This window comes from Vipera berus (genome assembly GCF_964194415.1).
Source record: "Vipera berus genome assembly, chromosome: 3".
NCBI lineage: Eukaryota > Metazoa > Chordata > Lepidosauria > Squamata > Viperidae > Vipera > Vipera berus.
In genome coordinates, this window is record NC_138204.1 from 171191024 (window position 1) to 171216452 (window position 25429).

General features: G+C 38.3%; 1 long non-coding RNA gene across 1 annotated transcript in view; it reads left to right on the forward strand.

Moving 5' to 3' along the window:
- The window catches only part of LOC308665630, a 72064-nt gene extending 54835 nt beyond the window's left edge, over positions 1-17229 (forward strand). The window contains exons 2-3 of the long non-coding RNA XR_014025910.1: positions 4521-4604; positions 16095-17229. This is a non-coding gene — a long non-coding RNA (uncharacterized lncRNA). The remainder of the gene's footprint in view (positions 1-4520; positions 4605-16094) is intronic.
- Positions 17230-25429: the final 8200 nt, after the last annotated feature.

Below are 25429 nucleotides of genomic sequence, written 5' to 3' on the forward strand. Positions count from 1 at the left end.
ATTCATTTCATTTTTCCAAGTGCTTAGAGGTTTTTGGCTTTAGGCCTGTTACCTGGGGTGACCATCTAATTCAGGGATGTCAAACGTCTGGCCCATGGGACAGATGCGTCATCTGGAAGCCGTGCCCACCCCATTGCTGGCAATGGCAAAAATGCTCCAATACGTTGCACAATGTCACGTGACATCACGAGTTTGACATGTCTAATCTAGTTGAAAGACCATCTGCGATTCAGAATGTTAGGCAAAGGAATTCCTAGTAATGAGAATCCTGGTGAGCATTTCACAGGCATAATTCAGATCCTCAGATATATTGCTTTCATATCAAAACTTTGCCCCCACTTGTGGAGGCCTATCCAAATTTCTGCCAAATTGAAAATCATCAAAATAGCTCTTGGAAGAGTATTTGTATTTCAATAAGAAGGCAAATTTAGATAGCACACTAAAAAGCAGAGACCTCACCCTGTCAACAAAAGTGCGTATAGTCAAGGCTATGGTCTTCCCAGTTGCAATGTATGGCAGTGAAAGTTGGACCATAGGAAAGGCTGAGTGCCAAAGAATTGAAGCCTTTGAACTATGGTGCTGGAGAAGACTCCTGTGAGTCCCTTGGACTGCAAGGCAATCAAACCGGTCAGTCCTAGAGGAGATCAACCCTGACTGCTCTTTAGAAGGCCAGATCCTATAGTTGAAACTCAAATACTTTGGCCACCTAATGAGAAGGAAGGACTGACTGGAGAAGAGCCTAATGCTGGGAAAGGTTGAGAGTACAAGAAGAAGGGGATGACAGAGAATGAGGTGGCTGGATGGAGTCACTGAAACAGTAGGCATGAGCCTAAATGGACTCCAGAAGATGGTAGAGGACAGAAAGGCCTGGAGGAACATTGTTCATGGGGTTGTGATGGGTAGGACAGGACTTCGCAACTAACAACAACAAGAAGAAGGTTTAAGAGAATGTCTCCCTTAGGTTTTTAAGTGATCTTAAGTATCACTCTGTGCTGTTGTTCTGTCCATACTCAAAGAGCAATTAATAGCAATCCTACCCTTCTTACTAGATGCATGCTAAAATACAGTAGTTGTACTCATTTAAGAAAATTAATTTCTTGCTAAAACTCTCAAAGTACCTATTGGTTCCAAGTCATTGTGAATAATAAAGTGATCCAAAATATTAACCATCTTATTTGTGAAGTTAAAACATGTTTTTTTGCATGGGGACTTTAACTTTAACTTTCCTAAAGAAGGAAAACATTGATAGGTACTATTCAATTGTCCTCCATGGAAAATGTTCTTTCTTCCTACTCCAGATAAAAGATTTATTCAAGATCAAAAGTCAGTTGACATACACCGCAATATTTTTGAATATATCCAGAGAAAAGTGGAACAGTGGCTATTCGTGGAAAATGCTTAAGACCTATAGTATATAAATCTCTTTCTACCTGTATCATATAGGGAAGTTTAGGTGTGATATTTTTCTAGATAATTCAGAAACCACTAAGGTTCAGAAATTTTAATGTCTGACATAATGCAATTGGACAGAAGCAGGACTCACCCTTGCTCCTTTCCCAACAAATCCTGCACGTCAAAAATTTTTATTTTATAACTCAGCTGCAAACATTTGCTGCAGGCTGGAACTTGGCAAGTAGTATTTCATCCAGGGAGCAGTTTTAAACAAAGAAATATCAGTTTATTTTAAAATGTATGATTGCCAATACTTCTCCCTTCCATACATATAATGCAATTGAGGATTGATTTATCAAAATTAATTTAGCAAATGAGTAGTTGTAACCAGAGATAATTGTTTCAGAGTGGAAATAGCAGAAACAAAGCAGCCAATATGTAAAAGTCTAAAACATAATATATAACACATAACATAGTAATAATATAACTAAATGACTAGAATTGTCTCAGAGAAAGAAATGAAATAAAACAAATAAAATGATTGTTTTGGCTTTTATGTGCTTCAGTTAAATATCAGAGATATTGAAGATACCTACTTCTAAATAAAAAAATGCATAGCTTTACTAAAAAAATAAACTGGTTCTAAACTCTGCAGTGATTCCAAATTTTCAAAGGCAGAGTGCTATTTTTTTTACAAATAATTTGAATCAAAATGTTTTCTAAAATCACAAGATTATCTTTAAAATACACTAATCTGATCTCTGTCTCTCTCTTTCTCACCCAACAATCTTCCTAATCTTGCCATCAAATATTCCATCTTTTTCAGATTACTTTAGAATTTGGAGACCTTGGATTTTTTCACATCTGAAAAAAACTGAATTTTTATTTTGGATAGATTTCACATTTGCATCAATTTCTGGACAGTGGTAGACTAAATTTGTATACTTTACCACAGGGTAGGATTACACAAATGGGATACAAAGTACTTAAGAGTTAAACAAGGGAAAGGCCAGAGAGAGTGGGGAGCTAAGTAGGGTTGTCAGATTTGGGTTAAAAAAAAAAATAAACCTTGACAGCAGCAAAGAGATATAGTGATACCAATAGATCTCAGAACAGGTAGCTTAAAAAAAGTCCATCTATTTTGTATTTTATTTTATCACACACATAACATTCACTGATAGGAAACCTGCACAGCTAAAAGACACATGGAAGAAAATACACACAATAAAACTGAGGTCAGGATGCAAACACATACGGTAACTGGAAAAGATAGCTAGGTGTAGGCCAGGGGTCAGCAACCTGAAACAGTGAAAGAGCCACTTGGAACCGGTTCCCTCACAAAAGGAAAAGCTGGGAGCTGCAAAAAATGTGTGCACATGTGCATACATGCGCACATGCGCAGAACAGGGTTTGACTGAAGAGTGGAGCCAAGGTGAGATATGCACCTACCCTGCATATTTGAATTGATTGGTTGAACTTTTTTAGTCCCACTTTTTTTTGGGGGGGACTGCACATGGCAGAGGACTGGGAGCCGCAGGAGATGGCTGAAAGAGCCGCATGAGGCTCTGGAGCCGCGGGTTGCAGACCTGTGGTGTAGGCAGTGCATTTGCAGGAACCTTTTTTGGCCAAAGAATATGGAAGAGTGGCCCTGCTACCAAGGAATATTTTTTCCCTCTCTATTACTGTGAAAAGACTACAAGAAGTACTGAGGTGTTCACTGAGGTGAACAACTGCTGCCTAATCAAAGTCTACAAAATATACAAGATGTGATCTGGAGAAACTTGACAAACTTGTTGACGTGATAAAGACTTGGTTGATCTATGGATCAAGCAAAATAAAATCTGTTTACGGTAAGTACTATTGGTGAGGGGATGTTTCTGGCTCTTTCCTTGATGAAATGTCTGCCAGCATGGAATCATAGAACTGAAAGGACTTTTAGGACATTAAGTCCAACTATTTCCTCATTGCATGAACTCAAATGAGGCCTCTGTTTGATACATGGAAGGAAAACAAGCCATGGTGGTGTAGTGGTTAGACTGCAGTATTGCAGGCTAATTCTGCTGACTGATGACTGTCAGCAGTTTGGCAGTTCAAGTCTCACCTGCTCAAGGTTGACTCAGCCTTCCATCCTTCCTAGGTTGGTAAAATAAGGACCCAGATTGTTGTGGCAATATGCTGACTCTGTAAACCACTTAGAGAGAGCTATGAAGCAGTATATAAGTCTAATTACTATTGCTATTGCTAGAATCCACTGTCCTTGGTATCTCTTCACTGGTTGTTATGTCAAACCTCTCTTACTGTTGGATATTTTACTAATATCAAATTCCAATCTGCTGCCTTGTAATGAAATACTGTGTATTATTCCATATCCTGCTCTCTGAAAAATCAAAGGATAAATCTTGGCATTCTTCTCTATGACAGCCTGTCAGGTAGTATATTTTCCTCAACCTTATCTTCTTAAGGTTAAACATTCCTAAGTTTTTCAATTAATCTTCACCTCTCCTTTCATATGATTTATTTTCTATTTTATAGCTACCCGATAATCCTGATTGTCATCCTGTGAATATATTCCATTTTACCTAAATCCTTCTTAAAATATGATAGTCAATGCTGGGCATAGTACTCAGGATAGGATTTACTTCAGCATAGGGTAGAGGTATTAGAAACCATACTTCTTGCTGTTGAAGCCTAAACTTGCTTTTATTATTTTTATTTATTATTATTTATTAAATTTTTATACCGCCCTTCTCCCGAAGGACTCAGGGCGGTGAACAGGGCATATCTTAAAACTACAAAAATACAAAAATTAAAAAAGAATTAAATTATTGCCCACAATAAAAACAATAAAAATATATATAAATATTAAAACCCTAAGTGATTCCCCATCAGGCCAGGCCAGCTTGTTCAAATAAATGGGTCTTTAACCCGCGACGGAAGGAGCGGAGATCCGGTGCCATCCGGAGCTCAACCGGCAGCTGGTTCCACAAAGCCGGAGCGCCCACAGAGAAGGCCCTCCCCCTGGGGGCCACCAGCCGACATTCCCTGACCGGAGGCACCCTGAGGAGGCCCTCTCTGTGGGAACGCACGGGGCGGAGGGGAGTTGACGCCGGCATATGCCTATTTTACAGCCATATCATAATGCTGATTGATATATAGTTTGTGATCAACTACAGTACTACTCTAAGAAATTTCTCTCAGCTACTATTGCCAAAGTAAGTATCCTCTATTTTATTTCTTTATCTAAGAAGAACTAATTTGTTTCTCTTAAATCTCAGTGTTATTTTCAGAATTTCTATAAATGATCAAGACAATTTCATATGTTATTTATGTCTTCTAGAATAATGTCATCCTACTCAGTTCTATGACAAAAATCTAAATATTGCTCCCTATCTTCATTAATAGAAATATTAAAGACTGCAAGATCTAATGATGAATGTTACAGCAGGCTACTCAGTACCTCCCTCCAATTTAATGAGAAATTGCTTATAAATCAGTAGAATTTTTAAGCTAGGTATGTATCCATTTAATTGGCATGATATGCAATATATCCTAATGATCATATTACTCAAATCTTGAGATCAAACTATATTACATGTATAGCATTTCCACAATCTGCCAATGAAATTATTTGATTAAAAAAACAAGCCAAGATAAATGCTGGTTTCCATAATCACTTTATAGTTTTCAATATATTTACAGATCAATCAATATATGTACTTCTGCAAGATTTTTCCAAGGTATCAAAGTCAGACTGTATTCATCCTTTAGGTGTGTATATTTAGAGAGAAATAGATACAAAGACTGAGATCTATCACACACACACACACAGAATGAGACAGAGAGAGACAGAGAGAGAGAGACAGAGAGAGAGACAGAGAGAGACAGAGACAGAGAGAGACAGAGACAGAGAGACAGAGACAGAGATAGAGACAGACAGAGATCCTTTTAATACCGTATATACTTGAGTATAAGCCGACTCGATTATAAGCCGAGACCCCCAATTTTACCCCCAAAAACTGGAAAAAGTTATTGACTCGAGTATAAGCCGAGGCTGGGAAATGCAGCAGCTGGAGGCTGGATCCCCCGAAAGACGTCTCTGCTGAGATGAGAGAACGGGGTGGCAAGCCGCCGAGAGAATGGGGCGGTGGAGTGCTCCGCCGAGAGAATGGGGCGGCTTGCTGTTCTCTCGGTGCAGCACGGCAGAGGCTGGATCTCGCGAAAGAAGTCTCCGCTGAGCGAGAGAATGAGGCGTCTCAGCGCCCATTTTCTCGGCGAAGACTTCTTTCGGGGGATGCAGCTTCTGCCGCCCCTTTCTCTCAGCTGCCCAGTGGAACAGCTTGCCACCAGAAATCAAGAGTGCTCCATCACTGGAGGTTTTTAAGAAGAGACTGGACATTCACCTGTCTGAGATGGTATCGGTCAGTGGTGGCAAAACTTTTAGAGACCGAGTGCCCAAACCGCAAGCCAAAACCCACTTGTTTATCACAAACTGCCAAGGCAGCATCGGCATTCTGGTGCCCTCGGGGGAGGGGACAGGGAGGCGCCTCTGAGTGCCGCCTCTGGCACGAAAAAAAAGGGGGAGCAAAAAATGGGCCACCGTACCGCAAGGCACAAAAACGCCAACCGCCGCGCCGCAGGGTGCAGATACAAGGCACCGCACCACGTGAGAACGGGGCTGGGCTAGTGAGTATCACGCAGGCACTAGCCCCGCCCCCTTTGCAGCATGTGCCTGCTCGTGGCCCCGTGCACGCATGCACGCATGTAAAATGCTTCCCCCTCCCTTTTCTTCCAGTCCACCAACCGACAAGGACCTGCTGCTGGCAGCGGTGGTGGCGCACGTGCCAACAGAGAGGGCTCTGAGTGCCACCTCTGGCAGGCGTGCCATAGGTTCACCACCACTGGTATAGGTCCTCCTGCTTGAGCAAGGGGCTGGACTAGAAGACCTCCAAGGTCCCTTCCAGCTCTATTCTATTCTATTCTATTCTATTCTATTCTATTCTATTCTATTCTATTCTATTCTATTCTATTCTATTCTATTCTATTCTATTCTATTCTATTCTATTCTATTCTATTCTATTCTATTCTATTCTATTCTATTCACTTTCTATATTTCTATTCTATTCTATTCTATTCCATTCACTTTCTATATTTCTATTCTATTCTATTCTATTCTATTCTATTCTATTCTATTCTATTCTATTCTATTCTATTCTATTCTATTCTATTCTATTCTATTCTATTCTTATTACCATTCTCTATTCTATTCTATTCTATTCTATTCACTTTCTATATTTCTATTCTATTCTATTCTATTCCATTCACTTTCTATATTTCTATTCTATTCTATTCTATTCTATTCTATTCTATTCTATTCTATTCTATTCTATTCTATTCTATTCTATTCTATTCTATTCTATTCTATTCTATTCTATTCTATTCTATTCTATTCCATTCACTTTCTATATTTCTATTCTATTCTATTCTATTCTATTCTATTCTATTCTATTCTATTCTATTCTATTCTATTCTATTCTATTCTATTCTATTCTATTCACTTTCTATATTTCTATTCTATTCTATTCTATTCTATTCTATTCACTTTCTATATTTCTTTTCTATTCTATTCTATTCTATTCTATTCTATTCTATTCTATTCTATTCTATTCTATTCTATTCACTTTCTATATTTCTATTCTATTCTATTCTATTCTATTCTATTCTATTCTATTCTATTCTATTCTATTCTATTCTATTCTATTCACTTTCTATATTTCTATTCTATTCTATTCTATTCTATTCTATTCTATTCTATTCTATTCTATTCTATTCTATTCTATTCTATTCTATTCACTTTCTATATTTCTTTTCTATTCTATTCTATTCTATTCTATTCTATTCTATTCTATTCTATTCTATTCTATTCTATTCTATTCACTTTCTATATTTCTATTCTATTCTATTCTATTCTATTCTATTCTATTCTATTCTATTCTATTCTATTCTATTCTATTCTATTCTATTCTATTCTATTCTATTCTATTCTATTCTTATTACCATTCTCTATTCTATTCTATTCTATTCTATTCTATTCTATTCTATTCTATTCTATTCTATTCTATTCTATTCTATTCTATTCTATTCTATTCTATTCTATTCTATTCTTATTACCATTCTCTATTCTATTCTATTCTATTCTATTCACTTTCTATATTTCTATTCTATTCTATTCTATTCCATTCACTTTCTATATTTCTATTCTATTCTATTCTATTCTATTCTATTCTATTCTATTCTATTCTATTCTATTCTATTCTATTCTATTCTATTCCATTCACTTTCTATATTTCTATTCTATTCTATTCTATTCTATTCTATTCTATTCTATTCTATTCTATTCTATTCTATTCTATTCTATTCTATTCTATTCTATTCTATTCACTTTCTATATTTCTATTCTATTCTATTCTATTCTATTCTATTCACTTTCTATATTTCTTTTCTATTCTATTCTATTCTATTCTATTCTATTCTATTCTATTCTATTCTATTCTATTCTATTCTATTCTATTCACTTTCTATATTTCTATTCTATTCTATTCTATTCTATTCTATTCTATTCTATTCTATTCTATTCTATTCTATTCTATTCTATTCTATTCTATTCACTTTCTATATTTCTATTCTATTCTATTCTATTCTATTCTATTCTATTCTATTCACTTTCTATATTTCTTTTCTATTCTATTCTATTCTATTCTATTCTATTCTATTCTATTCTATTCTATTCTATTCTATTCTATTCTATTCTATTCACTTTCTATATTTCTATTCTATTCTATTCTATTCTATTCTATTCTATTCTATTCTATTCTATTCTATTCTATTCTATTCTATTCTATTCTATTCTATTCTATTCTTATTACCATTCTCTATTCTATTCTATTCTATTCTATTCTATTCTATTCTATTCTATTCTATTCTATTCTATTCTATTCTATTCTATTCTATTCACTTTCTATATTTCTATTCTATTCTATTCTATTCCATTCACTTTCTATATTTCTATTCTATTCTATTCTGTTCTGTTCTGTTCTGTTCTGTTCTACGTTCTGTTCCAATCCATTCCATATTTTCTATTCCATTCTGTTCCACTGTCCGAGCCCATCGGAGGCAACCCAGTCAGCCCACACAGGAGTTACACTAAGGCTACGCAGCCTCTCCTCTCAACCTGAACCCCTCCTTACCTTTCCTTTTATCTGCATCCTATTTTTAACTGCCGGCTCTGCCCAGCCCTATTTTGTCCTTGAGCACTCGTGAGCTCATCAAGAACAGAAGGTAACCGTGGGGGGAAAGGCAGGGCAAGATCTGCAAGATCCCCATTTGCATTTGACTTTGCCATCCCATCTAGTTCGAGATAACACACGAGAGAGAGAGAGAGAGAGAGAGAGAGAGAGAGAGAGAGAGAGAGAGAGAGAGAGAGACGCACACCTCAGCAAAAAAGAAAGAAAGAAAAAGTAGTAGAAGAGGCAGAGAGCCCCTGTGGGTAGGAGTGAGGATGGGGAGAAACAGCAAGAAGACCGGGTGGGGTGGGGTGGGTTAATCACTAAACCTTCCAGTGTTTAACCAAAGCAGCTTTTGCATTTGTCAAGCTCTGCTAGCAGGGCACTGGACGGGCCTGGCGGAGCTGCTGAAGGTGAACGGGAGAAGGTGAGTCTTCGCCGAGAAAATCTCAGCGCCCATTTTCTCGGCGAAGACTTCTTTCGGGGGATGCAGCTTCTGCCGCCCCTTTCTGTCAGCTGCCCAGTGACAGAGGCTGGATCCCTCAAAAGAAGTCTCCGCTGAGACGAGAGAACAAGGCTTTTCTCTCTCCCCCCCCCCCGCTTTTGCCGCTTGTGTGTGTGTGTGTGTGTGTGTGTGTGTGTGTGTGTGTGACAGAGGCTGGATCCCCCGAAACAAGTCTCCGCTGAGACGAGAGAACAAGGCGTTTCTCTCTCCCACCCCGCTTTTGCCGCTTGTGTGTGTGTGTGTGTGGGGCAGTCAAGCGTTGTTTCCCTCCTCGTGCCCGTTTCTCAAGAGAAGCCCCCTGATTCAGCAAAATTGTGGGGGGGGGAGGGAAAGGAGGGAAGCGCAGAGAGCCAGGCAAATGGGAAGAAGGCTCAGGAGCTTCAGCCTTGCCTCAAGGACAGCGGAGTCCTCTCCGCAGCAGCCGCGTCCCCGCCCCCTTCCAAGCCAATGCCCCCCACTCCGATCCCCAATTCTCCCTTGCCATCAACAAAGCAGCTAGGGAGGCCTGGGGGGCGCAAAGAGATGCACCCCTTCCGCCCCCAAATTCACTCCCCAGCGCGCCTGGAGCTGCCTAAAGCCGGGAGTAAACGGAAGAACTGGAGACGGTTCGCTCCCGCGGCCTCGAAAGCGACCCGCGGAATTCTGCCCCGCCACCCAAGCTTGTCCGCTCGTTCCTCCGTCAGCCCCCACCCTCACCCCCGCGCCCCGCTCTTCTTCTTCTTCTCCCCTCGAACTTGGCAGCGACACCGGGAAAGCCGATGGGGAGTTTGGGGCCAACGTGCCGGGAGACGAGGCTGGGGAGAGAGATGAGGTTTTTTTTTACCTCTCGGGCTGCTGTCCGAGAAATACGGCGGGGCCGTCGGAGTCACATAGCCCGAACTGGGCGCTGACAGCAGCGTTCATCCACCCCGTCAGCAGCCATGACTCGGGCACTAAGCGGGGAGCGAAGGGAAGGGACCGGCTTCCTTTCAGCCACGCTGCGCCAGTGTGCGCGTCGCCAGGTGGCGGAGAGCGGGGGAGGGAAGGCGCCGGGCGGAGCGCTGCCCAAAGGGGAGGGAGGCGGAAAGACCTGCGAGCGGCGGCTGGCTGTGGCGTTGGGGCGGCGCGGGCGAGGCAGCGGGCGAGCGGGGGGGGAGCGGCGGCTGGCGGTGAGTTGGGGCGAGTTCGGGGCTGCGCGGGCGAGCGAGCGATGGGGGGGAAGCAGCGGCTGGCGGTGAGTTGGGGCGAGTTCGGGGCTGCGCGGGCGAGCGAGCGATGGGGGGAAGCAGCGGCTGGCGGTGAGTTGGGGCGAGTTCGGGGCTGCGCGGGCGAGCGAGCGATGGGGGGAAGCAGCGGCTGGCGGTGAGTTGGGGCGAGTTCGGGGCTGCGCGGGCGAGCGAGCGATGGGGGGAAGCAGCGGCTGGCGGTGAGTTGGGGCGAGTTCGGGGCTGCGCGGGCGAGCGAGCGATGGGGGGAAGCAGCGGCTGGCGGTGAGTTGGGGCGAGTTCGGGGCTGCACGGGCGAGCGAGCGATGGGGGGAAGCAGCGGCTGGCGGTGAGTTGGGGCGAGTTCGGGGCTGCGCGGGCGAGCGAGCGATGGGGGGGGGAGCGGCGGCTGGCGGTGAGCTGGGGCGAGTTCGGGGCTGCGCGGGCGAGCGAGCAATGGGGGGGGAGCAGCGGCTGGCGGTGAGCTGGGGCGAGCTGACACACAGGAAGGGGGGGAATGCCGGAATGCCGCTTCCCTACCAGCCATTCCCGTGGGTCTGACACACAGACGCACGCACGAGGGGGAGAAACAACGCTGGACTGCCGCCAGCTCTGCAAGGCTCTGCCGCTCCCTTCTCTCAGCAGCCTGTTCCGAACGAAGGGACAGTTCTTTTTTTTTGTTGACTGGAGTATAAGCTGAAGTGGAGTTTTTCAGCCCAAAAAGTGGGCTGAAAAATTCGGCTTATACTCAAGTATATACGGTATATTCAATAGACTTGTGAGAACTGTGGTAGCATTGTTAGAATCTTCTATGCATACATGAGTGTGCAAAATCCACTTTTGATGAGCAAAGTATAGCCTTTTAGCTGTTCTTCCAGATAGAAGTGTGGCATTTATGTGTTTCATGGATAGACATCAAAGGGCAGTTCACTCAAACCTTTGTCAAAGATTTGCTCTGTGTCATGGTTCCGATAAATGAGACAGTTCAAATAAAATGCAAACATTGTTTATCTAAAAGTCTTAATAATGAAATGAAACATCGGCACTCATGGAGGGATGCCAGAATCTGAAATCTCCTCCCCCCAAACCCATCATAACACACACACAATCCCCGCCCTTATCTACACGTCATAAATCACATTATCCAATTAGTTTTAGACAGGGCTTTTTTTCTAAAAAAAAAGGTGCCAGAACTCTCATCTTGTTAATCTTTTATTTATATAATTTTATTTATATATTTATTTATATAATTAAACAATTATATATCAATTCTTAACATACATTTAATTTATTGTATTTAAGGCAAATGTTCATAGAAAATTCCAAACTTTTGTCCAATTCTCATCTGGCAAATCTTCTTGACTCCTTTCCTTGCTCTTAGTATCTATCGCCGAATGTTGTCCTCTGAGTAACCACAGATCAACGTACTTTGAAGGATCGAAAAGTCTCAGAGGTGGTCCAACAAGTTTGATGAACAAAAGTGCTGAAATTGTCTTAGTCTTTAACGAAGCTCTTGTTGGGGTGGCAATTAGATTCATCTGTGAAAACCCACGTTCACATTCACTTGAAGAAATAGGAATGGTATTCAGAGTCCGTATCAAATGCAACAGTTTTTCTGGATATGTCTTTTCAAGAATATATTCACAGAATCTACAAATCATTTCTCTTTCATTTAGTAGTAGTCTGATTGATAAATTTCTAATTTCCACTTCTCCAAATGTCAGTTGAGTATTAACATCTTCAGGCCAATGTTTTTGATCAAGTACACGAGACCAATACGCCAACTCATTGTCTTTGCTATCAAGTAATCTTTTTTCAATTGACTCTTTCAATTTTGTATAAAATATACTTGGTTCAATGGGACAATCCTTTTTTGAATCTCTTTTGTGAAGTAAAACTCCACAAAAGCGAAGATCACTTACAGCAGCAACAGCACATTTATAATAGGGCCCAAAGTTCTGTCTTCGTTCTTCAAAAACTTGTACCAGTATTTTTATTTTCTTATTTGCCTTATACAAATCGATGTTATGGTCCTGTAGATCGAAACTTAAATCTGACAATTCTTGGAGAGTGTCACACATCAATCCTAGGTCCAATAAAAATTCTGTAGATGTTATTTTTCTTTTCAAGCCATCATAAGTGCATTTATCATTTTTATCTCTTGTAGGATCATGCATTGCTTGTTCAAAATGATACACAATGGATTCAAAATTATTCCATACAGCCAAAACTGTACGCAAACTAGATGACACCCATTGGGTACTTAAAATTCTTCCAATTTTCAGCAGCTCAGTCCCCAGTAATTCTGCACATGAATGCAACTCTCTGCTATTCTTTGGTGAAGCATGGTATATGACATGCAGTTTATCAATAAATGATTGGAATATATTTATTCCTGAAGTTTCCTTGGCAGCATCAGTTACTGATAATTCTAGTCTGTGATTAGCACAATGCCAAACTATAATAGAAGGAAAACGTTCTGACAGCAATTTTTTCACTCCACTTTTATATCCCATCATCACAGTGGCGCCATCGCATGCCAGACAAATCAAATATTTTTTTCAAATAATCTCCTGTCATCCCATAAGAGTAAAGACATTGGAGTAAGGAATCAAATATTCCTTCTGCTGTTACTTTTTCAAGTTCTACCAAGTCCAAAAACAAATTTACTGGTGAATTCATTCCCATACCTTCGATACAGCATTGAACAAATACTATGAGGGTATTTTTTTTTGCTTATTGTGGTTGATTCATCAATTATCAATTAAATTTTATTATTGGATCAAACAATTTCTTTAACCACAGTTTTCCTTATTTCTTCACTTATATGATTAACAATATATAATCTTAAAGGGCTTGCCATTGTGATAGAAGATTGCTACCACTGCTCCAGGGTCTGGCTAACTTAAATATGCATAGCATAATTAGATTTATTATTGCTGCTAAAGCTATGGATTACGGATTCACATTTCCCATGGATTGTCTTCTGTCCATGAGAGGGAAGCTTGGTAGATTCTAAATTTCATAATTTTAGTTATTCCTTTGTGGCAGGGTATATATGAGAACAAGCTGCAAAGGTCTTTAAAACATGTTTCTCACATATTTATATTTTTGAATCATAAATATTAAATCTTTTTTCTTTCCAATGATCCAAACTAATGCTTTAGAAATATAATTTCCAGTTTTAGCTACAGTAAACAAGCAAATTACACTAAAGCTAAATTTAACGTTACTTGTTAAAGACATTTACTATATTTCAGAATTAGTATTCTTTCAGTCACAATCTTATTCCTATTTAATTTGGATGATTTTAAAATGTGATGTAAAATCATGAGCACATAAAAAGAAAACAGCAGAAACAGCTGCAAATTAACTTAACAGTTCTATGCTTAGCAACATTTTCATTTAATCAAAGTCCTTGCTCTTCCCAAATCTATTTCAGGGTTTACTTTCTATATACACAAACAATGGGAAATGAGTTTCTGGGCTGGTTCAAATTTTTTACACATTCCAAAAATTTCAGGTAATGTACCTGTTCCATATAAATATAAAAGCATGATAGGCTCTATATTTGTAAAATGGCCAATTATCTCAGTGTGCAGAAACGTGGATAACTACAAACAGAAGTTGGTGAGATAGTCAGCATATAAATTTAATAAATAACTTTTTTTAAATGTCCCTATCAGGAATTGAATTTGAATGAAGTTTCAGAAAAGCAAATGTTCTGTGCTGGTGGTACTAAGCTCCCAAAGATCTAGCATGGAATAAATGAATTCTTCCTAATAAAAATAACTTCCTGCCTTTTTCTAATCATCATTTCTTCCCTACAGCAATTTGAAAACAAAGTGAAACAAACCACTACTCCCTCCATGTAGGGAAAATTTACTTGACTCATACTTGAATATCCTATTTGCAAATAATATCTTACTTATGTAGTTGAGATGGTGTAGTTGGGGAGCAGGGAGGAGTTGGGGCATCTTCACTGCAACTTGCCTGTGCAACATTTGCCTGCCGGGTCTTTTGGCAAGCTCAGCAGCAATTCCTATTGGCTTCCAAAAGCCAATAGCATAGCTAACTCAGGAATTCTGGGAGTTGAAGTCCATGAGTCATAAAAGAGCAAAGCCTGCAATAGGCTTAAGCCAATAGCAGCACAGCTTGTGCAAAAGCTTTTTTTTTTTGAAAAAGAAAAAGGTGCCGGAACGCCGTTCTGAGCGTTCTATGAGAAAAAAAGCCCTGGTTTTACATATGAGGTTTCACTTCCCATTCTGTATGCGGGCTTTTGCAATCTTATCACAACTACTGGGTGATTTCTTCCCTCCCAAATGAAGCAATTAAAGTAACAGGCTGTCTCTTATATTGTCAGTGCAAAAACATGTCAATGTTTGCAGCATTGACATCCGGCACCCCTTACAAAAGAACAGATCATGTAATGTAAACAAACACAAGTTAGGAGCTGGCTTTTGGGTTGTTGGGGTGTTTCTCATAAAACTTTTTGATAAGTCTGTCAGCGTTCACATTGCTAGATTTCACCCAAATGGCTTCAGACAATGGGTATCCCTTCTATTGTACTAGGTACTGCAATTTTCCCTTAAAGATTCTAGAGTCAAGAATACATAATGGGTCTGACCCGTTACTATGAGGGGTCCAGGTGCTTTCTTAGGGGGAGGTCTTAAAGTGGAGTCTTGAAAAGGTTTCAGTAAGCTACAATGGAACACTGGGTGAATTTTCCCCAAAAGTCTGGGGGGTTTCAATTTTACTGTGACTGGGTTGATGATTTTCACAATGGGGAAAGGCCCCAAGAATTTTGGTTCCAATTTCTTGCTGGGTAATTTGAGATGTAAATATTTAGTTGACAGATAAACCTTTTCCCCCATTTGGAATTTTATTTGGGGAGCCCTTTTTTATTAGCTTGTTTTTTATAAGTCTTAGAAGTCTTTTTTAATGCTGTTTTCATGTTTTTCCAAACCTCTTAGATTCTGGCATGATGTCATGGTTCGGATAAATGAGACAGTTCAAATAAAATGCAAACATTGTTTATCTAAAAGTCTTAATAATGAAATGAAACATCGGCAGTCATGGAGGGATGCCAGAATCTGAAATCTCCTCCCCCCAAACCCATCATAACATACATACAATCCCCGCCCTTATCTACACATCATAAATCACATTATCCAATTATTTTTACATATGAGGTTTCACTTCCCATTCTGTACGTGGGCTTTTGCAATCTTATCACAACTTCCAGGTGATTTCCTCCCTCCCAAATGAAGCAATTAAAGTAACAGGCTGTCTTTTATATTGTCAGTGCAAAAACATGTCAATGTTTGCAGCATTGACACTCTGAAGATTTGTAGAGCTCTGTTATAACATGTTTCTCTTTCGCTTTTTAAATATAAGTTGCCTGAAATGTTTTTTTAAAAACATTTTTAAAAATCATTTCCCCTTTCTCAACAACATACATTTTCTACCTGTCAGGTTTGGGGGAGCTGTTGCAAACTAATTCTAATTATAGATATATTCAGAGGTTATTTGCCTCCCATACCTTTTTTGATAGATTATTTTGTATTGGGCCATGAAGATAATTTGTAGATATCTTCTGATGAGAATGTGTCAGCTTTGCGATGTTGTCCAGAAAAGAAGCACGCCAAAAGTAGTAGCTCTAACTTGGTTGTAAGATTACATTAATAGAACCTTGCAAGTCTAAGAAGTACATTTCTCCCATTTCCTTTACAGCTAAAGAAATTAGGGAGGGTCCTTCTGAGATGTTTAAAAAGGTAAAAGGTAAAGGTCCCCCCGCACATGCATGCTAGTCGTTTCCGACTCTAGGGGCTGATGCTCATCTCCGTTTCAAAGCCGAAGAGCCAGCGCTTGTCCGAGGACGTCTCCGTGGTCATGTGGCTGGCATGACTAGACGCCAAAGGCGCACAGAACGCTGTTACCTTCCCACGGGAGTGGTCCCTATTTTTCTACTTGCATTTTTACATGCTTTCGAGCTGCTAGGTTGGCAGAAGCTGGGACGAGTAACAGGCGCTCACTCTGTTATGCGGCACTCGGGATTCAACCCGCCAAACTGCCGACCTTCTGATCGACAAGCTCAGCATCCTAACCCACTGAGTGTTTACCATATCTCTATTCCTTTTGTGTACTCAGCTACTGCTATTCTGACCATTGTCTAGTCTGCAATTGTTCTTCCTGTCTCTCAAGCTCATTCTCACTTACTATTAGATAAAGACTATGTTCTTCTAATGCCATTTTGAAACAGAATGACAAACCTTTGCTCCCAGCAGATTTTTGTACCATTTGTCACAGTTTGCTAAATTACATGTAGGGAACGGTTGCTGGAATTGGGTATGTGTAGTTGAACGAAGAAAAGGGTGAGGGGTGACATGATAGCAGTGTTCCAATATCTCAGGGGCTGCCACAAAGAAGTGGGAGTCAAGCTATTCTCCAAAACACCTGAAAGCAGGACAAGAAGCAATGGATGGAAACTAGTCAAGGAGAGAAGCAACCTAGAACTAAGGAGAAACTTCCTGACAGTTAGAACAATTAACCAGAAGAACAACCTGCCTCCAGAAGTGGTGAATGCTCCAACACTGGAAGTTTTTAAGAAGAGACTGGACAGCCATTTGCCTGAAATGGTATAGGGTTTCCTGCCTGAGCAGGGGGTTGAACTAGATGACCTCCAAGGTCCCTTCCAACTACTACTACTACTTCTTCTTCTTCTTCTTCTTCTTCTTCTTCTTCTTCTTCTTCTTCTTCTTCTTCTTCTTATTATTATTATTATTATTATTATTATTATTATTATTATTATTATTATTATTATTATTATTATTATTATCATTATCATTATCATTATCATTATCATTATCATTATCATTATCATTATCATAATGTTCAAAAAGTTTGTTATTTTTTGGGAACTTCAGGTCTATCTTAGGAACTACCTTCTTCCAATAGACTCCTCTGTTCTGCTAGATCTTCATGGGAAGAATATGGCAGGACCCTAACCTGGATGGTTAGGAAAGGAAAATCAATGAGGAAACCGTTTCATTAATAACCTTTTCCTCTTTCAAATAATTTTCTCCTGCAAATTTGAATGCCCTCCTATTGCTTAAACAATTTCTCAATAAACATTTGGTGCTTGAATAATTGCAATGTGAGGTGGCTGTTTAATCTTCATTCTTCAGTTACATTTTAACTTTGAGTATGTTATGACTTTAGTCTTTCATTTTTTTTGTTTTAGATTTCATTTTATGTAAACTGCTCCATCTTATTTAAGTGGAGAGGATATAAGTGTTGTAAAATCAATCAATAAAGGAAATATTACTAAATCTACTACTTCATTACTAGAAATAAGAAAATAAAAATTCTATAGTCAATTTCCTGACTGTTCTGCTTGATATGTTGTGTAAGAGAAAGAAGAAACATAGAGACGAAGTGCAATTTAACTGATACTATTTTCCTGAAATGCCAAAAATGGATTGGAAGAAAGCCCAAGGAACTTGTTTTCCAAGTCTATAATTCTTTTTATGGTCACAAAACACAATAAAGTGAATTAATGGCAGATTGAAAAATTATTATTGCTTTATTTTACAGTGCACAAATAGCATGAAATAACTCTTTAAGAATACTACCAGCATATTATCCAGGAGCTTTTTTGTTACAAGAGAAAGCAGCACCAAAAGAAACAAAGCAAGAAAAAATGAAAAAGGAGATTTAAAAAATGTTAGCAAAAGCGACCCATTTGCTTTTTTATGAACCTTCATGGGTTTCCATTAAGCAATACTAAACTATAAAGAAATAGTCTATACAGAGTTTTAGAACTCACTGAGAGTGTAGAAATTGCGATCATATGTCTCTGATAGAAAAATGGTTCCCATTATTAAGAAGTATCAAATTGCGCAAATTGAACAGAAGGGCTGCCCTGAAAAACCTTGATTAATTTATGGCCAAATTGTGATTGGCACTATAGAGAGCTAGTAAAACTTCTAATTGTTGTTTGTTTTCATTTAGCATAAGAAATGAAATTAGAAGTTGGGAACTACTGTACCTAATTCACAAATTCATATCATGTTTATGTTCATCAATATCATTAAAAACAATATTGAGCAATAGGAGATTATGAGTTATTGCAGTTAACAAGCAATTAATATACATTTAGGAGCCACAGTTATGTTGGATGATATTTTAAATAAATATTTGTCTTCCATTTTCTGTAAAGATTAGTGAATTACTTGGAAGCTGAAAGGAACAGACAGTACCTACAATCAGCAAGAAAACTAAAATTATGTTAAGAGGGAAAGCCTGCCAACTCAATGCAAATAGGCAGATAAGAAATTGAAGTACTAATAGACCTTATCTCCTAGGTTCAGAAGGTTCATAGCAATAGTGCCTTCAGCTATGAAATAAGAGATTGCTACTTGAAAGAAAGGCTATGACAGATGTAGACAAAATATTAAAGTATTAACAACAAAAATACATTCTGTTGTCCCAGTTGTAATATCATGGCTGTGATAGCTGGACTGTCATAAAGAATGAACAAAGAAAAATGTATGGCTTTGAATAATGGGACTATAAAATGGGACTATAATAATGGGATGTCAGAATCTATTTATATCACATTTCATAATTGTATAGGTAGAACAACGTGCTATTTCTGGGGATTCTGCCATCTCTCTGAGGGGGGGGAGAGGATGGTTACTAAAGCGATTTTCAAACAACAGGGGATGTTTTACTGGGGAAGGGAGGGGGGACAGACAGGTCTGGATTGTATCTTCATTTACAACTGAAAAGGAAAGCAATAACCATAAAACCAAGGAGAGTTCCCTTTCCCATGGAAGGACCTGACACCTAGCAACTGACGACAGCCTGACCAAATGGATGAGGGGAGGGGCTGGAATGGGAATGGTTTATATAGGATTGAAATGTAACTTTTCTCAGATTCCGTCTTGTATTCCCACAATCGATTCCATCCTAGTAAACATTTTCCTTTTGGACTAAACTTGCATCCAAGAGTTCTTATTTCCTAAGATGTGGATTGAGGTGGGTCCTGACAGGGACTATAAAAATGTATAAAATATACTGAACCAAAAAAGACAAAGTCTGTCGATATTAGACAAAGTAAAACAGGCTGCTCACTGGACATATTAATAAGGAAACTAAAACCTAAATGTTTTGGATTCATAATATTAAGGTAAGAGTCACTGGAGAGAACCTCAAAGATTTTAAAAATCAAAGACAATAAAAAAGACAGACTGAAAAAATAGATACTAGGTATTATCATGATGACACACGCATGAGCTACAAGAACCCAAGAAAGCAGTTATTGACATTCTTGTTGAACTGATGTCCATCAGGTCATGAAGAATCAAAAGCATCTGAAGGAATGAAGTCAAGCAGTATCTTTCAACTGATATCTTTCAAAACATTTGTTGGTCCTGCTGATTCTGGTGCTAACATACTGCTAACTATGAGTTTCAGATTTAGCATCTATATTCGTTTTCTCTATCGTTTGAGCTCTATATAAGTCTTTTGCAACTCTGCTACCAAAACAGTACCATGTGTTACAACTTGTCCCATTTTCTTTTTTCCTATGGCACATCTAGACTGCCAATTGAAAAAAATCATAGGGACAATAAAATAACTGCCTGGTGCTGCCTTTCAAGTTGCCCCGCGGTTGACTTTCATACCTTTCTTGCTATTGTGTTGCTACTCCTCTTCTGGTTTTTAAAGAGCTCTTTTTCTATCTCACCCTTTTAAGTTCTCCTCCTCCTCCTCCTCCTCCTCCTCTTTTTCTCTTTTATAGGAACTATACCTTTCTCTAGCAATGTTGTTAATACTATTGCTGCTGGTCTCTTAGTGTCATGTCAGGCCAAGAACACAAATCAGAATGAGAAGGGAGGGCAATGACTTGGGAATGAGAGAGCAAAGAGTGAGTATGCTGCAGCCAGAAGTGTCTAAAAAGAGCTGAGAACTTTTTTTAACCTCTATTTATGGCATTATCATGGTTTCAACTAAAATGCCTGCAATTTGCATACAGCAAGGTTTCCGGTGAGAGAACATGGAAAATACCATAATATCAGATCAGATAAATATAAAGTTGACTGACTTCACCAATACATTGGGAAAGAGATGAAGACATTTCATGACATGTCCTTAAATAATTAGTTAGCAGGGCATTGAAATATGATAGGAGGACATATTGATGAGTGAAGACTTCATAACTGATACCTTTTGTCTTCCTTTCTTGCTCAGTAAAATGCTACGTGATACCAATAGCACAAAGCAAAAGTGACAGCTTTTTTTAAAAAATTCCATTTATATCCCGCCCTTCTCCGAAGACTTAGGGCGGCTTACAAGCTTAGCAGACTGCTAAGACTTCTAGACTGCTTGAGAGAATTTAGTTTTGGGGTGGGGGCTACAGTCTGAGGCTTCAGAATTCATGTCTCTACAACTTTTTAAAATGGATTGGCCTACCAGAACTCCAAGGCCAAAAAGAATTATCCCCCCGCCACATCTCAAGTCAGTGACTTATGGTTTCACTCATCCACCTGTTGTCTAAGAGAGAATCTTTTCACAGGAATAATCTTTGTAGGCAAGCAATTTAGAACTGCTAATTGCTAATAAACTCTGGGGATATTTAAATTATTCATAACAGCCATAAAAACAAGCAATTAAAACCACTAAATAATATGCTCTCCTTTGGCGTCTATATTCCATAAACATTAAAATTATAAACTCTATTTCTGTCCTTTAAGAATTCTGACTGCTAGCACTCTAACTATCCAAATTCAAGATACAGGAACTGGACAGATTCATTCTATCTAAAGCAGATGATCCTGCAAGTATCTACATGTCGATGCAGTAACCATTCAAAGGCTATTCCAAAAGTTCTTCTCTGGACTGGATGTTAATTTCTAGTCAGGTTTCTATATCTTTACACAAAAAAAGGCAAACATGGACATTTAGATTATTCTTTCTAAAGGAAATGAGACACTGATATAGACAAAAGGAAATGTTTTTGATTTGAATCTTACATCTACCTCAATATTTCTTTTCACATAGAAACCATACTCTGAATGTCTAATTTTTACAGTGATTCTTGGGATCAAATATATTCAGGTACCTTTAATAACTTATGAATATAGAAAAATGTCACACACTTTGTCTTTCCTTCTATCCTTTCTCTGTATCTCCTCATTTTCAAATATTTCCCTATGTATCATCTGATCTAGTGTCTTTCTTTGGTTAATGGGAGCTTAACAAAGAAAAATAACAAGAAAGTATCATCTTCTTGCCAATTTTTTTTAACATGGCTCTACAAAATCATAAATGTTGAGAAAACATCATGAATTTGAGGGTTCTTTATATATCTTCCACCATTCTCAAAATTCCAAGCCCTGCATTGTTATAACAGCTTGAGATGGTTCTGTATGAAATAGTTTTGGGATCTACACATAGCAAACATCACAAAGATCCTTCTCCCTAACTCACTTGAGTCTTAGACATTCTCCACCATAAGAACCATGAAATATGTTGTACGTGGATTTTTATTTACCTTTCTGTTGGGATATTTATGAGAAATTATTTGACGGACATACATAAGTGAAAACTAAAGGAAAAGTTGTATTACATTATGTTTTCATTGCTATGTTATGATACTCAGTAGCTTTGAAGAAAACTAGTGTACTTCCTTTTTTAAAACAAAAACAAAGCCCCAAGCTTATACATCATTGTTTCTCCATTTTATGTTCCTGATTTTAAGCATTTTAACAGAAAATGCCAGCAATGTGTTTATTGTTAACAGAGCAAACATGAATCACTGGAATTAGTGTTAGAGGATAAGTATTTATTCAGCTAAGCTATCAAAAGGATAATAAATTAATATATAAAGGTCAGATTCTTTGAGATATGTATCTCAAGAATATTTGCAGTTCTTTACCTTAATAAATAGAGATCTTGAACCAAAGAAGAACTAAAAAAACCTTAGTCGGTTTAAAAACTGCTACCTGCAGTTCAGACGGAAGTTATTTACAATAGTACTAGCACTTTTCAAATGCAGAAGTTGCAATAATACTTAAATCAATGGCCTTTCAAAAGATGTTACAGGCAAAACAAAGCACTGGCTGTTTAAATAACCAAACCTTTTTTCATATTAATTACAACAAATGTGATGAATTTCACTGATGTAGAAAATTAGCACCTTTTTGCACATCTCTCCAATTTTGATTTCCTCCTGCTGCTGAAATCCATTATTTCTTCTAGAATTATGAGTCTTGTTAGTGGAAATCCCAGTGACTGCCTTCCCAGCATCTGCAGTGCGGTCATTTATGATTAACAGCATGCTCATTAAAAAAATGAAAGAATCAGATTTGTGGCTTTCAGACGGGTGGGGGTAGAGAATGGAGGAAACAGTTATTGAGGCTCCAGTGGAAACAAATAAGGCCACATTGCTGCTTCCAACTGACACAGCTGTCATGCAAGCATTTGCTGCTGCCGAACAGCTTAGGGATTCTAACCTACAAGGCCATGTAGCCATATGTAAACAATATAGTATTGATGACAGGTTTACAACACTGGAGACAATGTGTGCAGCTGTTAGCTACTGGTTTCTATACTATGAGACAAATGTGTGCGGTTGCTCTTTTTGAAATTGTATGTTTGCAGATGCCTGGCATCAGGCCTTTATGGTGGCACGAAGAAAAGTTGAACCATCGGCAATTGTCAGTGAGGACTTTGTTTTACGTCTCATGGTGCTCTGTGAAAAATCATGTGCAATATGTCAGAGTTGCTGGCAATCTGAGGCACACATACATTCTTCATTCTTACATGACAAGCCACAAGCAGCACCCAAAATAAATTCCTTGTAAGTGTCTACTCTGCATAATTCAGCGTTCTTCCTAAAGACAAGCTTCTAGAAGTTACCAGAAAAAGTTATTAGCAGTGAGAAGACAGTAAAGCAGTGGTGGGATTCAGCCAGTTTGCACCAGTTCAGCAGAACCGGTAGCTAATTTTTTGTTGCCCAGGCCCAGAATGGACTTCTGGAAGGGGCATCCACACAGAGGACTGGTTGTTCACATATTTGAATCCCACCACTGCAGTAAAGGAATAGAAGCTAAATTCAGAAAATGAAATAGAGGTAGAAAGCAGGATTTATTGGCATGTGTGTATGTATAAAAAGAACTACATTATGATTGCAGCTGCAGAGCTGTGTCAACAGCATATGATACAAAGGAGTAGGATGGTAAGGGCTGCCATCTTGATTTTTTTACTTCCATCCTTTTCCCCCACAGGTATATTCCTGAAAACTTCATCAATGGAATAAATCCTAGATAGAGCCATTATGCCTTATCAAATAATACTCAGAGCAGCAAAAATGTTTATGGTGACTAAAACAATAAAAAAGTAGTTCCTATTAACATATTTTTGTTAGTTCTGACAATATGATATTACTTGAAAAGATCTGCTAACAAAAGTGGCCATATGTTATATTTTTTCAGTTAAAATTTAATAACTATTATTAAAAAGGAAGAACAGTATTTAATAACTGCAGTTATTGTGAGGTGATAAATCCTATTGTGTCTGCAGATACCTTCAGTGTCAAAGTCTAAAAGAGTATATAGAATATTAATAAAATCAAAATATTTATTAATGAACTTTGAGCAGAATAAAATAAATGATATCATTAAGTCTAAATGGCTGTGTAAGTAGTACGCACTGTGCAAATTATTACCATTGTTTTGTTCAAGGAAATCTGTGTATATCACAGTTAAAGACTTCCACACATAGCTTTAATTTTTGTTGGAGGCCTGATCCTTGTGAATATTGGTATTTCTCTACAAGAGCTGAAAAGGATGACCAGTGTGCTATTTACAAATCCTACTAACAGATACTGCTGTGTTTCTAATAACCTTATACTCAATCACAAGAACTCACAGGAATTGCAGTCAATCAGCTAAAACAAACAGCTGCTGGGAATGAAAGTTCAGTTTTGCTACCCTTTGATATTCATAAAATCATTGCCAGAGCATTGAAACGTGGGTGAATGTCAAACCACATTTTTGTGTAAATTATTTTTGTATAAACTATCTGCAGCATTTATCTTCAATTTGAAAATATGAGTAAGTCACTTTATTTTACGAAAAATCCCCCTATGTTTTACTTCAATTTCCTGCTATATCAGGGATTTACATTCCATAGGTCTTTCAAAGCTGGGAGGGAATTTGTTGAAAAAAAAAAGGAATACACCAGGTAAGAGGAGTCTTGCCTTTTAAGTCATCTACATTTTAAAAAATAGTTTTGTAATGGAATCTAAACTTCAAGGCTTAAAAAACATTTATAAAATCCAAGACATTTCTTGTTGTAAATTGCAATGTCAGAGGTCCTAACAGTGCTGCCTTGCTCCATCATACCTTGTATGTTTCTTGTTAAGCTTAAAAGGGTTTTTATGAATGTTAACACTTGGAGTCAGGCTAAAGGAGACATTTTCTAAAGTATTCATTTAAGTTGATAGGGTGGATGGGAACCCTTGATTTGCTCCAGCAGAACAATTCTTACAAAGGTATCACCAAAGTCCACTATTTCCTGATTCCTGATAAATGTATGCATATATCAAAATGGTTATTGTTAATATGGATCAAATGCAACTCCTTCCAAATCTTCTTTGATTCAAAAAATATAATAGGATACATTATCAATGATTATTTTGAAAATTCCTCACCTTTATCAAAGGATGGTAATCTAATGGAAACTCTCATTCAGCAATGTAAAACCAAGATTGGGAGGCATAATACAATGACCATATCTTGCCCAAAAATCTTGAGGACCACTAGGTAAAAATGAAGAAATACAGAAAACCCTTTTCTGTCATTTAACAAGAATTTTGTGAAACTGAAATTTAGTCCCAAACAGATAAGACATCTTTTTTTAAAAAAAAAGTTTTTTATTTTTATTTTTCCCAACTCTCCCCCATACATATCAACAAATATACTGTAATATTTTATCAAGTATTAACATACATTCTCTTTACATTCTGATCTATCAGATACTTTTAATAAAATAAATACATA